Below are 12,500 nucleotides of genomic sequence, written 5' to 3'. Positions count from 1 at the left end.
TTTTGGAAGTCCAAGCTAATAATAGAACTATAAATGAGGCCGATGATATGGCGGAAACTTTCAATGTGCACTTAACTAAAAACATTGCGAAAATGCTAGCTCGATATATTTCAGTTGGAGAAGTTGACGCTGAATTACTCTTGTCGCCCTCTGATAATTCGTTTTCTCTAAAAACTCCGAGTGTCGACATTGTTCTCGACCTGTTGAAAAAAATCGATGAAAAGAAAGCCACTGGCCTAGACAAAATCCCTAGTAAGTTATTAAAAATGACAGCTAGTATTTTTGCACCCTCACTAACCGACATATTTACAAAATCAATCCTCACGGGAATCTATCCAACTGAATGGAAATTGGCTAGGGTGAAACTAATCTTTAAAAAAGACTTAAAATCAGACGTAAATAATTATCCCCTTATCTCAGTTATCCTAGTGGTCTCAAAAGTGCTTGAAAAACTTGTCTATGACCAACTTTATCATAACCTAAATGATAATAAACTTCTATCGAGTTGCCAGTCAGGGTTCCGTTCCCTACACAGTACCATTACAGCTTTGTTTGAGGCGACAAAAAGCTGGTCTGTTAACATCGGCAATGCCTTCCTGAATGGCGTCGTTTTCATTGACATTAAGAAGGCATTCGACACTATCAATCATGTAATTCAGTTTACGCAAGATGTCATTCCTTGGGGTCGACCAGGCAACTATCACTTGGTTTCAATCGTACCTAAGCAATCGGATACAAAGATAGAATGTAAATGGGAGATGGTCAACTCCGCGCATTATTATTTGTGGGGTTCCGCAAGGCAGCATATTAGTTCCTTGCTTTTTTAATTGTATATTAACGATCTTCCTAACTTCCTCCGGGAGGTTTCCCCGAGAATGTTCGCTGACGATACCAATATAACCCTAACTGCAAAAGCTTTAACAAAACTTAAACTAGCAATAACTCCTGAACTCAGTTTGCTGAGAGCCAACAGGCTGAGTTTAAATGTAGCTAAGACCGACTTAATGATAATTGGATTTACGGTAGGCAGAGATTAAACACTCAATGTGACGAGCTTGATATGAGAATTGATGGCGAAATGATCAGGAGAGTAGATCACACTAAATCCCTGGTTCTTACAGTTGATGTCGGCTTTCTTGTTCAAATCATGTAGACGAATTATGCAGGAAAGTTTGCTCAGCTATAGGAGCCTTAAAAGGAATACGACACTTTATCTCAGCTGTTACTGCGCTTCAAATTTATAACGCTTTTTATTCCCGCATTTTGATTATTGCAGTGGCCAGTCAAGTTATAAGCTGCAAAAATTACAAAATCGCAGCCAGGGTAATTACTAAGTTACCCTTTGATGATGATGATAATGATGATGATGATGATGATGATGATGATGATGATGATGATGATGATGATGATGATGATGATGATGATGATAATAATAATAATAACATTTATTTATACCGCGCAAATTCAACTATGCAGTTTTCAAATGCGCCTTACAATAAAAGAACATATTACCAGTATATAAAATATAACAATGTATAGTCAAAATTACACGAATAAATAATTATCTAGTCTAGGAATTACAATACTATATCAGAAAGAGCTTTTTTGACAAGATGAGTCTTCAAATTACGTTTAAAAACTTTAAATTCGGAACTAAATCTAAGATCTAACGGAAGATTATTCCATAGTTTTGGTGCGGCGGCTACGAAGGCTCGATCATCAAGAGTAGAGAGAGTTATTTGATCTGAGGCTGTAGGAATAATTAGGCTTAAGGTTTACAAGAGATGATAAATAATTAGGAGCTGTACCATGGATTGCTTTACGAGTGATCTTATTTATTCCAAATTGCACTCGAAATCATGTGATTACCCTCACTTCTATTACTATTTCTTTGCTGCAGTGGTACCGGTTGCACTTTCCGATCCCGAGGTAATAAAACCGTTTTCGATGTACAGCATTTTTATTGCCCCCGCTGGGCAAAACCCGATGAGGCTTAATAGTATCCCCCGGGAATATAGAAGTATTGAAATATTAATATTGTTGTAGTGGGATTTGATGCAAATAGGCGCGCACGGTGGTCTCGGTTAATTTTTCAGTAAGCTCGCAAAGCGCTGCCGGGTAATTCTTTCAACCACGAGCACAAGATTGTCGCGTACAGGCAGAAAGATTTGCAGTATTCAAGGTGAGTATGTTTTATCACAGTGATTTCTTTATTTAATTGAATTCAAACGTTAGTCAGTAGTACTGGGTAGAATTTTTCGGTGCAAATCGACAGACTCGATCCAAACATCACCCTAAAAAGTTTAACCGATCAGGATCACAAATCAATAAGCTAACTCAAACCCAGTCAAAGAAACAACAGCAAGTTTCTGAAATAACCGAGTCCTGCTTCATTTTGTTATCTCAAGGATTAGAAGATAGCAAAGAGTAAAGCATTTATAAACGGTGTCATTTCAACGATGATTACTTGTAAATAATCCCTGCAGCAGCGAACACGAAAAGTACGAATAACTCAAAACCCAGCATCTTTTCTTGAAACAACAAAGGTCATCAATACTTATTTGAAATTAAAGAGATTTTTTTCATTGTGTATTATTCAAAGGATTGCAAAGACAGTGTTATTTCAACGATTCTGGGGAGAAATGTAATATCACTATTCCCGGAGCATTTGCTTAAATTGTCCAGCTAAGTGCAAGTTTCGTCTGTAACCGACACTTCAAATGCACATTTCTATTCCCGTTGTCATATTAATTTAGAATGATATGCTCTCCAAAAGAGGAGCAACCTGATTTGCATCAAAGTAAAAAAACTGAAAGAAAAGAATTACATCGTTAAATTTAGTGTTCCTGTTCATATTAATACTCTTCTATGATGTCATGCTTTTCAAGTAACAACACTTGAATTAACGTTCCAGTTTTTGTACCAATATATTTTTTAAAGGATACTAGGCAATTTCAAACATCGTTGCATAGTTCGTCGTAATTATGTATAAGTCAGTAATTGACAAAGAAATAATGAATGATTCCAGTTACGCAACTTTCATTTCATGACAGTCACCCTTTTCAATATTGATTTCCTAGTAGGCTGCAAGTTGTCAAAAAAAGTCAACTGCTACTCTGCTTCAACTGAATATATTTACTAAATAAATAAATAAATAAATAAATAAATAAATAAATAAATAAATAAATAAACAATACAGTTTTCTTATTTCAGATGGAATAAATGCGGCATCGTTTTAGTTTAATTTCATAACTTAGTACAAATGTATTTTGTGCTGAAAGTTGTAAGGTTCGTTACAGCATGATATTCAAACCGGGGGCAGATGTAGTAAGAACTATTACTTGTGAATAAAATTCATTTTCAGAAGGAAGTACTTTGAAAGAGCCGTTGGCTTCTATAGAAGGCTATTCTAAAATCTGTGCAAAGTGATCAAAATGACCTATCCGTCCAGCTTGATTTATTTTAAAGCGTATACAAATTGTGGCAGCACCTGTTGCATGCCCCACGATTTTCTTGTTGGAAGCGTAAGATAAAAAAGCCACCAGTCAACCAGTGAGTTCGTAAACACTACATACAAAGCGACTTTTCGTTCATCACCTTGCATTTGAACGATAGATTTTATCGAGATTGGTTTCCATGCCTTTACGTGATAAAAAGAACCCCGTCCACCAACCTCGTTCCCAGGGTCTTTCTTCTGGGAAGGGAAGAAGCGATATCGTCTCCAAGCGTATACTGCTCTAAATGCATGAGATGAGGTGAAGCCACCAACACTCAAGTGTAACCAAGCCGCATTGTCAATGATTTTAATTCGTTTTTGGAGTGGATCGATAACATAACTATTAACTAGCCGTGACGAAGGTGGACATGTTCCCTGAAGAGTTTTGCCGTTTACACAAAGCATTGCAATATAAACATATTAATCCAAACAAGAAAAACAAATTGTTTCGGCTGAGCGTTGTGCTAAGTCAGTTATCCTGACTCGAAAAATTCGTCGTTTGTTTATTTGATTAGTTGGTTTCCTTAAACGTGAACATATTCCTTGAAAAATCCAGCAATTTCTTTAAACCCAAGTCACGTTACTATAGTCTTGTCTAATACCATTAAAAAACTACGCCAACGGGATGAAACTTGCATGCCAATGCAACCACTTCTACTGAAATACTTTTTTTCCACTTGAAAATTGTATTTTGCCTTGAATCGTATTCCTTATCACACGATTAACATAGTAACGTTATTTTGTTTCTTTGCATATGCATGGAATATCGTGCAATCACGTATGCGTAGGTTTTAGCTTCAAGTAACTATTGTAGTTTTTGGGACTTGGACTCCTTCAATTTGACTACCGTAAGTTTTTGCTTGCTGTTGTCAATGTGTGCCTCATCGATCACTAGTCCATTCAAAAGATTATGCCACAGCCGACCACATGGCTGAAGGAAAGCCGGGCTATACCGGCACAACACCGGCAACTCCATGCCACACTCTTTTCGAATAGTGTGTAGAATCTTTACCGTCCCAAAGAGTTTATGAACAAGGGTTGCGAGACGGGCCTACGGGTTTGAGTCCTAATCCGAGAAAACTTGAAAATCTAACCATTTTCGGATGTCATTTTCTCCTCAGTTATTTTAAGTCCGGCCGGAGTCGAACTTGTGACCTCCCGCTGGCATGGCATCCCGTTGCTCAACCTACTGAGCCACCGGTGGACGACGCGCATAAACGGTTTAATTGTCCTCTTTTACTTATAGACAAGTAATAGTCCCAATAAATATGGTGCGCTTCTAGTGTCAAAATTCAAACGTGCATTCGGAAATTCAAACATTCAATTTGGCTATTCAAACCTTCAATTCGGTGACATGATTCGGCAATTCAATAAGGCCTAAGGTTAGCTTTACAGCAGATATCAGTCACACGTGCCCCTCAACGACACTTTTTCATATTTCGAAACTAAAATTTAGTGAACAAATTTCTAGTTTCTAAAGAAACTGTGGTGTTGCGTCGGTGGGAGAGTAAAACAGGAATGTTTGGTTTTATCAAACGTGTTGGTAAAGGTCGAATTACCACCGTGAACGATTTGGAAAGCTGAGGTTTCGAGCGTTAGCCCTTCGTCAGAGAGAATAGAGGAATTGTGGGTGTTGTTGGTTTTTGTGCGGGTGTAGAGGAGCTTTGCCATTGGTGGAAATATGGTAACATGAATTGTGAATAAATTAATGGGATGAGAGGCGTTTTCTAAGTACAGAACGTGCAGTACCATTTGTCGAAACATTCTCACCGAAAATTTCATTCAAATGGTAAGCGCTCCTGGTTTTGCAATCAACTTTCTTCAAGAGACGATGATAACCTGAGTAGGGAAATGTACAAATCCTGGCTGACGAACAACGAAGGCCAATTAGCAATTTACTCGGCCATCAGACATTTGGTGGATATGTTATAACGTGCAAATCACGTTTTGGTTAATGGCAGAACTCAGCAGAATTTGCCCTTTGGCCATAAACTAATAAGAAAATATTTAAATTAATTGGCTTCATGCGAATCAAGGCAAGGATGGCGTAAACATCAGCATTTTGTATTTATTTACAGAAACAGGCAAATAGATTTTGTAAAATTGGAGAAATTGAACAATGATTGAAGCTCAGCCATCTTCCTTGATAGTGTATGAGTGTATTTGCTCAACTTGTAACGCGCACAACAATACCACACAGAATTACAAAGAGTGTCATATGTGTTTAACTATATAGAAAACTCATTATCCTGAAGACTGAATCACCGACAGATTTTCGTAACATTCTCTAGCTTTTTAGGTTAGTTGAGAAAAAAAGAATAAAAAACGTTCGAACCGAAGCGCGGCATTCGCACTAATTAGAAGTCATGCTCGTTGGACTGGGGACCGTCTAGAACACTTTCGTGATTTTGCGGGCGTCACCAATATATATTTACAACTGTTCCTTTTTATAACTTGTTGTCATCGATGACAACGGCTCCCTTATTATCGACTACTATACGTCCCTGATAGACTTAAAAATATTCAGAATGGTTTTATTTGCTTGTTCTGAGCGCCTCTTTCCGTTCGTTTTCCAAAATGAGGGCGTTGAGCTCTCCTTCAAACAAACCATATTCCAATATTTTGATATAGAATACACTGATGAGACATGAGAAATATTAAATCATTATTTCCTTTTGAAGAAATATTAATGATGTTTGTTATGTTATCCATAGTCGCTACATAACTCTTAAATCTTAATTCACTGAATCAAGCTTGGTTCGAACGATAATCAATGTCAACAACCAATCATATGAAATGTTCACGTTTAGTACGGTCATGTACTACGCAAGATATAAGAGAAGGACCGGTATAAATATTGTACTGTAAATAAGATAATTGGGCTGTGATCGCAGTATTTTTAGCTGTTCATGTGGAGTGAAGGAATTTAGCCGTGTTTTCATGAAAATGCCGAGGGATGTAACAGTCGTCTTGAGGCGACTAAAACGTTCCATACGAATTAAACCGACGTCACCTTTCTAACTTTGGAATCCACTTCCTCTAAGTCAGACTTAAAGAGCGGCATCGACGGTTAAAATTATGTCAACCTTTAGATATGACTGCCCCAAAAGAAAATCTGACAAATTGATTTGACATATTGTATTAGAAAGAAGAGCAATTATTTTCAGTGACGTCAGAGCATTACGTTTTCATGCTTTTGCTGCAGGTTAAAATGTCGATTTCTCTCGCTACTCGCTGACTGTTTTTGCTGCCCGGCCAATGGGTTTGGAAGAGGTAGTTATTGAGCAAAACTTATATTACATTAGTTTCACCATAATAGGCTTGAACAACGCACAAGAAATGATGCTTTTGTTTTTATGCTAATCGTCATGCTTAATGCCTTGATGGGGGTTTGCAAATTTCAAAAGATTCTGTCCTCTAACATGTGATCGGCAACGCGAACACGAGATAGTAATGTATTGTCCCTTGTTTCGTCCCATTATTTCAGCAATACCCTAATGCCGAATAGTCTGTCGGAAAATTTTCATAGAAAGAATTACCAATAGATACACGGTCGTGTAAAGAACGGGTATAATAGCAAGTTGGTTCTGAAGAAGGGTTTATTGGCCGGCCAGGTTGATTTGAGAACACTTTCAGACAGCATCACTGAAGGTAAGAGAACGAAAGATAAGACACCATTACAGACCCGCTACGTTGATTATTCGCCCGAAATTAAACTATCCCGATTACTCACTAGTGATTTGCTTGCACACATTTATATTCTTTAACTTTATCGATTTCTCGCATGTTTCTTTTAAAAGATGTTTACAGAAAATGTCACCTTGTCGTTCAACATGAATAATTAATTATTTTATTCCTCGATGACTTCTTCGTCGCCCCGTCAGTGAGAATTCTATGAATTCCACGAGCACCAAGCAAATTAAGAAAAAACGTAGGGCTTAGAGATAATTTCAAAGCAAGATATTTGTTGCAATGTAGGTGTCAACAGTAACTTATCATTTAGCCGAACTATGTTGTTTCTTAGATGTTTAGTTAACTCAAATTTGATTTCAAACGTTCATTCAGTCGAAGGTTGCGTGAACTTCATCCTGCCCAAGGCTATTCTTTATTTATTTAGCAATGAACATGTTTGGGTTTGGAAACGTGTGGCGCGCAAACAGTGGTTGCGGTCACACTTGAGAGAAACACAATGTAACACTAGTGGTGACAATACTCTTGTGTCAACTTTCGAATGCGACCGCAGCCTTTCTGGTGTTTTGAATCCCAAGGGGAATACTGAGGAACACCAACCCATCCTCTACCTCTGAAATGACTATTATCGACAATTCCTAAGTTTCTCTAAATTGACTATTATCGTCATTTTAGGACGCTTAGCGCTTGATAAGGATTATGGGAAATGAATATCTATTTTTAAAACCAGAACCCAACGCCTAAACTCGCGGGACTCGAACCTGGGAATGTTCGATTAATAACCCTTTCACTTAACCACTAGACTACCGCATCGCTAACTGAAAGAACACTTTTTTTTTTATATTAATATATTTTTTCATCCGAATGCCGCGGTAAACGTGTATTATTACCGGCTAAGAAACAAGTTTAAAAAGGAGAAAATGGTCGGTTACCAAACCTTAACAGGAAGCTAAACATTTTAAAATCAAGTACTAGACTTAACCACTATTCAGCGATGATTTTATATATACTAATTAGATCTGATAAATTATCGGTGCAATTGTCAGCCAGGTGATCTTTAGTTGTTAAGTGGATAAAAACAGTTCCTTTACATTGAGTGTTCCGGGTTCAAATCCCGTCCAGGGATGCCACTTTTCTATTTTTCTTTTCATCTGCTACCACAAGTCCTGGGACAGCGTAATCTAAAATGACGATAACAGTCATTCCAGGGAAAATTACGAATTGTCGATAATAGTCATTTCAGAGGTAGAGGATATGTTGGGAACACCCTAATGATTGCGGTCGCATCAACCTCGTTTCCAGGGTCTCCATCGACAAGGGACCCTGGGAACGAGGTTGCAGTCGCATTAGGGAGTTAACACTATTGTTAAATTAAGTTCTTTTGTTCCCCTTTGGATTCAAAACACCAGAGAGTTGACACAAGAGTAGTGTCAACACCAGTGTTACACAGTGTTTCTCTCAAGTGTGACCGCAAACCTCAACCAGTGTTGAAAGACACCTGTTGATTTCGAAACCTTTATTACACTAATTGACAGGGATGCAACAAAACCAATCACTGATGCTACACATAGGTACTGCAAAAAAATGAAAGCAATACAGACCAGAAGTTTTTTTCAGCTTTCCTAGTCTTTCCCGTTAGATTGAATATTTGTCTAAGTTCTCATTCATTTATTACTCACTCTCTCTCTCTCACTGACTCGTCAAAACAAAAAGATAAATCTATAAGAAGAAAGGAAATAACACCCAAATTCCCTGATTGACAGGAGGCGAAAGATTTTGCAGTTCAAACTTGCTTGCTTTGCAGCCATAAAAGTTTTGGTCCGGATTGGTGCAACATTCAGTAAATCCTCGAAGTTTTTTATTTCGATTTCACGTCGCTGACAGTTTTCTTGTCGTAAAGTAACGAGAAGAAGGGACAAGAGAAGAGAATTAGAGAAAGGACAATTTATTTCAAGGCTGACAGTTTTATCAATGTAAAGTAGATTGTTATGTTCGACATTGTATGCAGTGTCTAAACAAACCACAGGTAACCCAGGCTCACTGTGTGCGTCACGTAGGTATTAAAATATGGAGAACATAGGAGGCGAAGTTTAGGTCTGAAAATTTGCTAGAAAATGGTAATAAAAATCGATAAAACTTATCATGTGGTGAGCTGTTGTTGTCTTTAATACGTACACGAAGTTTCGGGGAAAATGGTCCCCGTTCACCTTCCTTCATAATATAGTGACAAGGTAGGAGACGGAAGCCAGCGTCGGGACTCCGATCGACCCAAAACAAGCACGATTTTTTCCGCGAAAATCAAATCCAGTCGCTAAATAAACACGCCAGGTTCGTGGAATACGAATTTCTCTAAACCATGAATCCACTAAAGCATCTCCAGGTAGCAACGCGGAGCCACCAGACTCCGTAAAACTTGTAAGTTAACCTGCTAAAATGGCGGCCAGAAAGCGTGGTACTCACGAAGTGCCCAATTCAAAATGGCACTGAACTCTGGACGCCTGGTGACGAGTATAATAAGTCTCCCTCGAGGGAGGGGAGTCCCAAAAAATTGCTCAGTGAGTTTTGTTTTTAGGAATTTGGGACTCCCCTCCCTCCAGAACTTATTATACTCGTCACCAGGCGTCCAGAGTTCAGTGCCATTTTGAATTGGGCACTTCGTGAGTACCACGCTTTCTGGCCGCCATTTTAGCAGGTTAACTTACAAGTTTTACGGAGTCTGGTGGCTCTACGTTGCTACCTGGAGATGCTTCAGTGGATTCATGGTTTAGAGAAATTCCTATTCCACGAACCTGGCGTGTTTATTTAGCGACTGGATTTGATTTTCGCGGAAAAAATCGTGCTTGTTTTGGGTCGATCGGAGTCCCGACGCTGGCTTCCGTCTCCTACCTTGTCACTATATTATGAAGGAAGGTGAACGGGGACCATTTTCCCCGAAACTTCGTGTACGTATTAAAGACAACAACAGCTCACCACATGATAAGTTTTATCGATTTTTATTACCATTTTCTAGCAAATTTTCAGACCTAAACTTCGCCTCATATGTTCTCCATATTTTAATACCTACGTGACGCACACAGTGAGCCTGGGTTACCTGTGAACAAACTAATGATTGGTTTGTTTAGACACTGCATACAATTTAGCTGCGCTTCGCAAAGTCAAGCGAATAAAATATAAAAACTACAGTGAGTCGGATTCAGTGTAAAGACATCAATTGCACATGCAGTGTTTTCTTTTGTGTGTGGCAAGGATAGACTGTTACTCACTTACCAACGAATGTGCTATACATAGCTGTTTTTGGGGTTATCTCGGTGTAAAACCTGCATGTGAAACTTTTTCTTTGTTTTGTTAGCTCGTGGTTGGGTTAGGTTATTGTTTGATTTTTTTTTTTGCTCTTTTGTTTTCCTTTGTGTTACGTTATCCGTGCGTTCACAGGTTTTTACACTGAGGTGAGCCCTTACATTTGAATGCAAATTTCGGTAATTCCGGAGAGAATTCAAATAGAACGGTTCATCTCGGTGGAATGTTTTCGGAAAAAAGGTAATACCATTTGTCCACAATTACAAGTGCCAGAGAAAATAGACCGTTTCATTTGTTTTTCAACCAGAACAACCCGTATTTCTGGAAAATGATGCAGCACATTCCCATTTTCTTTTTCTAAGTACAGAACGTGCAGTACCATTTGTCGAAACATTCTCGCCGAAAATTTAATTCAAATGGCTCCTGGTTTTGCAATCAACTTTTTTCAAGGGACGATGATAACCTGAGTGGGGAAATGTACAAATCCTGGCTGACGAACAACGAAGGCCAATTAGCAGTTTACTCGGCCATCAGACATTTGGGGAATATGTCATAACGTGCAAATCACGTTTTGGTTAATGGCAGAACTCAGCAGAATTTGCCCTTTGGCCATAAACTAATAAGAAAATATTTAAATTAATTGGCTTCATGCGAATGACATTCGTTAAAAGTACATAGAACGGTTTCTGTCCAGTCTCCTACCTATTAATGGTGTTCTCTTGGCCTTAGATTTTTTCCTTTTTTAGGAATTGTTTATTTTTTTCCGTGAAACGCACAAATTAGAGGCAAGTGATTAATGCACACGCATATTTTCGAGTGCACAATCGATTAGCTTGGTTGTTTGTGTTCACAAACTAGGGGTAAGCCACGGAACTGTAGTCAACCACATTGCTTCAGCAGAATCGAAACATGTAAGTTGATGATTTCAATAACTACGTTATTTGCGTTTTTTTAAGAATTGTTGATGCATTTGTTGTGTTTTCAGCACTTCGTTTGGCTTTGGAGTTAACAACACGTGCTTGACACTATAGATTGTTTCTGGTTTTCAATATACGGAGACTACTTTCAAGCTATGAAATGCGTCTTATTTCAAAATGATAAAAAACGTAATAATTTCAAGACAATGAATTGCACGGACGAAATAAAGTTGACTATGTTTATTCTGACAGATGTTCACTGAATTTTGAATATGAAATTGCTACTCCGCGTCTTCTCGAAATATTAATTATTCATTAAGAGACAACATTGGAACGAAACTGGAAACATTTCTTAATTATCATAAACTTTCAGAGGTTTTATCCTTAATTTATGCAAAAGAAGTATAAATGATATGCGGAAAAGGTCGACAGAGTATCTGCCTGTTTTGAAGATGGCTAAAGATTATCTGGACATTTTAAATGCACGTATGGATTAAAGTGAGGATAGTCGTTAGTGTTAAGAAGGAAGTTTTTAAAAAGAGGCATGAAGAATTGACGTAATAATTATAGCGTAGTTAGCTCTGCTGATTAAGTTTATACCTGGAAAATGTTGTGATCTCGTGTGGCTAAGGGTTCAGAACCGTTTGAACTTGCTCTGCTCCAGTGCTTTGCAAGGAAGAAACGTCGAAATAGTCAACCTTGTTTCCAGGGCTTTTCCGTATCTTTGGGGGGGGGGGGGGGGGAGGCAGGGGAGGTGAAAATGATCCGTAAGGTATAAAATCAAAGGAGAACTGTGAAGACGTCGTGGATACATTGCTTACAAAATGTAAGTGACCAGTTCCTTTCTTATTTTGTTTGGAAACAATGACTGAATTCGTGTTTGATTTTTATCAAAAAAGAATGCGTTATCATTGGCAGGCTACACCAGGTCATTTTCAAATATCTGAAGGGTCCTCAACTATGTAAACAACTACAAATGCCTCAGTTTGCGATAAGTATAAACAAGGATTGTTTCCAAAACGTTTCAACTTTTCACGAAATCTGGAACGGATCATAAAACATACTTTCTTATAAGTTGCAGTTTGCAGATGCAAAAGAGC

The 12,500-nt window shown here is 38.2% G+C and overlaps 1 protein-coding gene across 5 annotated transcripts in view; it reads left to right on the top strand.

The window, feature by feature from the left end:
• LOC138012597 (sodium- and chloride-dependent taurine transporter-like) overlaps positions 1–12,500 on the top strand; it is a 40,818-nt gene that overhangs the window by 6,863 nt on the left and 21,455 nt on the right. The window contains exons 1-2 of one of the 5 annotated variants that reach the window (XM_068859406.1): positions 6,921–7,147; positions 11,342–11,394. The exons of 1 other annotated variant lie outside the window; for it this stretch is intronic. The gene's annotated coding sequence lies outside the window, so the exon portion shown is untranslated. Of the gene's footprint in view, positions 1–6,680; positions 6,770–6,875; positions 7,148–11,157; positions 11,395–12,500 lie in introns of those variants that run through there. 3 more of the 5 variants (XM_068859408.1, XM_068859403.1, XM_068859405.1) reach the window with 3 other exon arrangements.

This window comes from Montipora foliosa, chromosome 8, assembly GCF_036669935.1.
Source record: "Montipora foliosa isolate CH-2021 chromosome 8, ASM3666993v2, whole genome shotgun sequence".
Lineage (NCBI taxonomy): Eukaryota > Metazoa > Cnidaria > Anthozoa > Scleractinia > Acroporidae > Montipora > Montipora foliosa.
The sequence above is the reverse complement of the archived record's forward strand: the minus strand, read 5'-3'. Positions and strand labels throughout refer to the sequence as shown.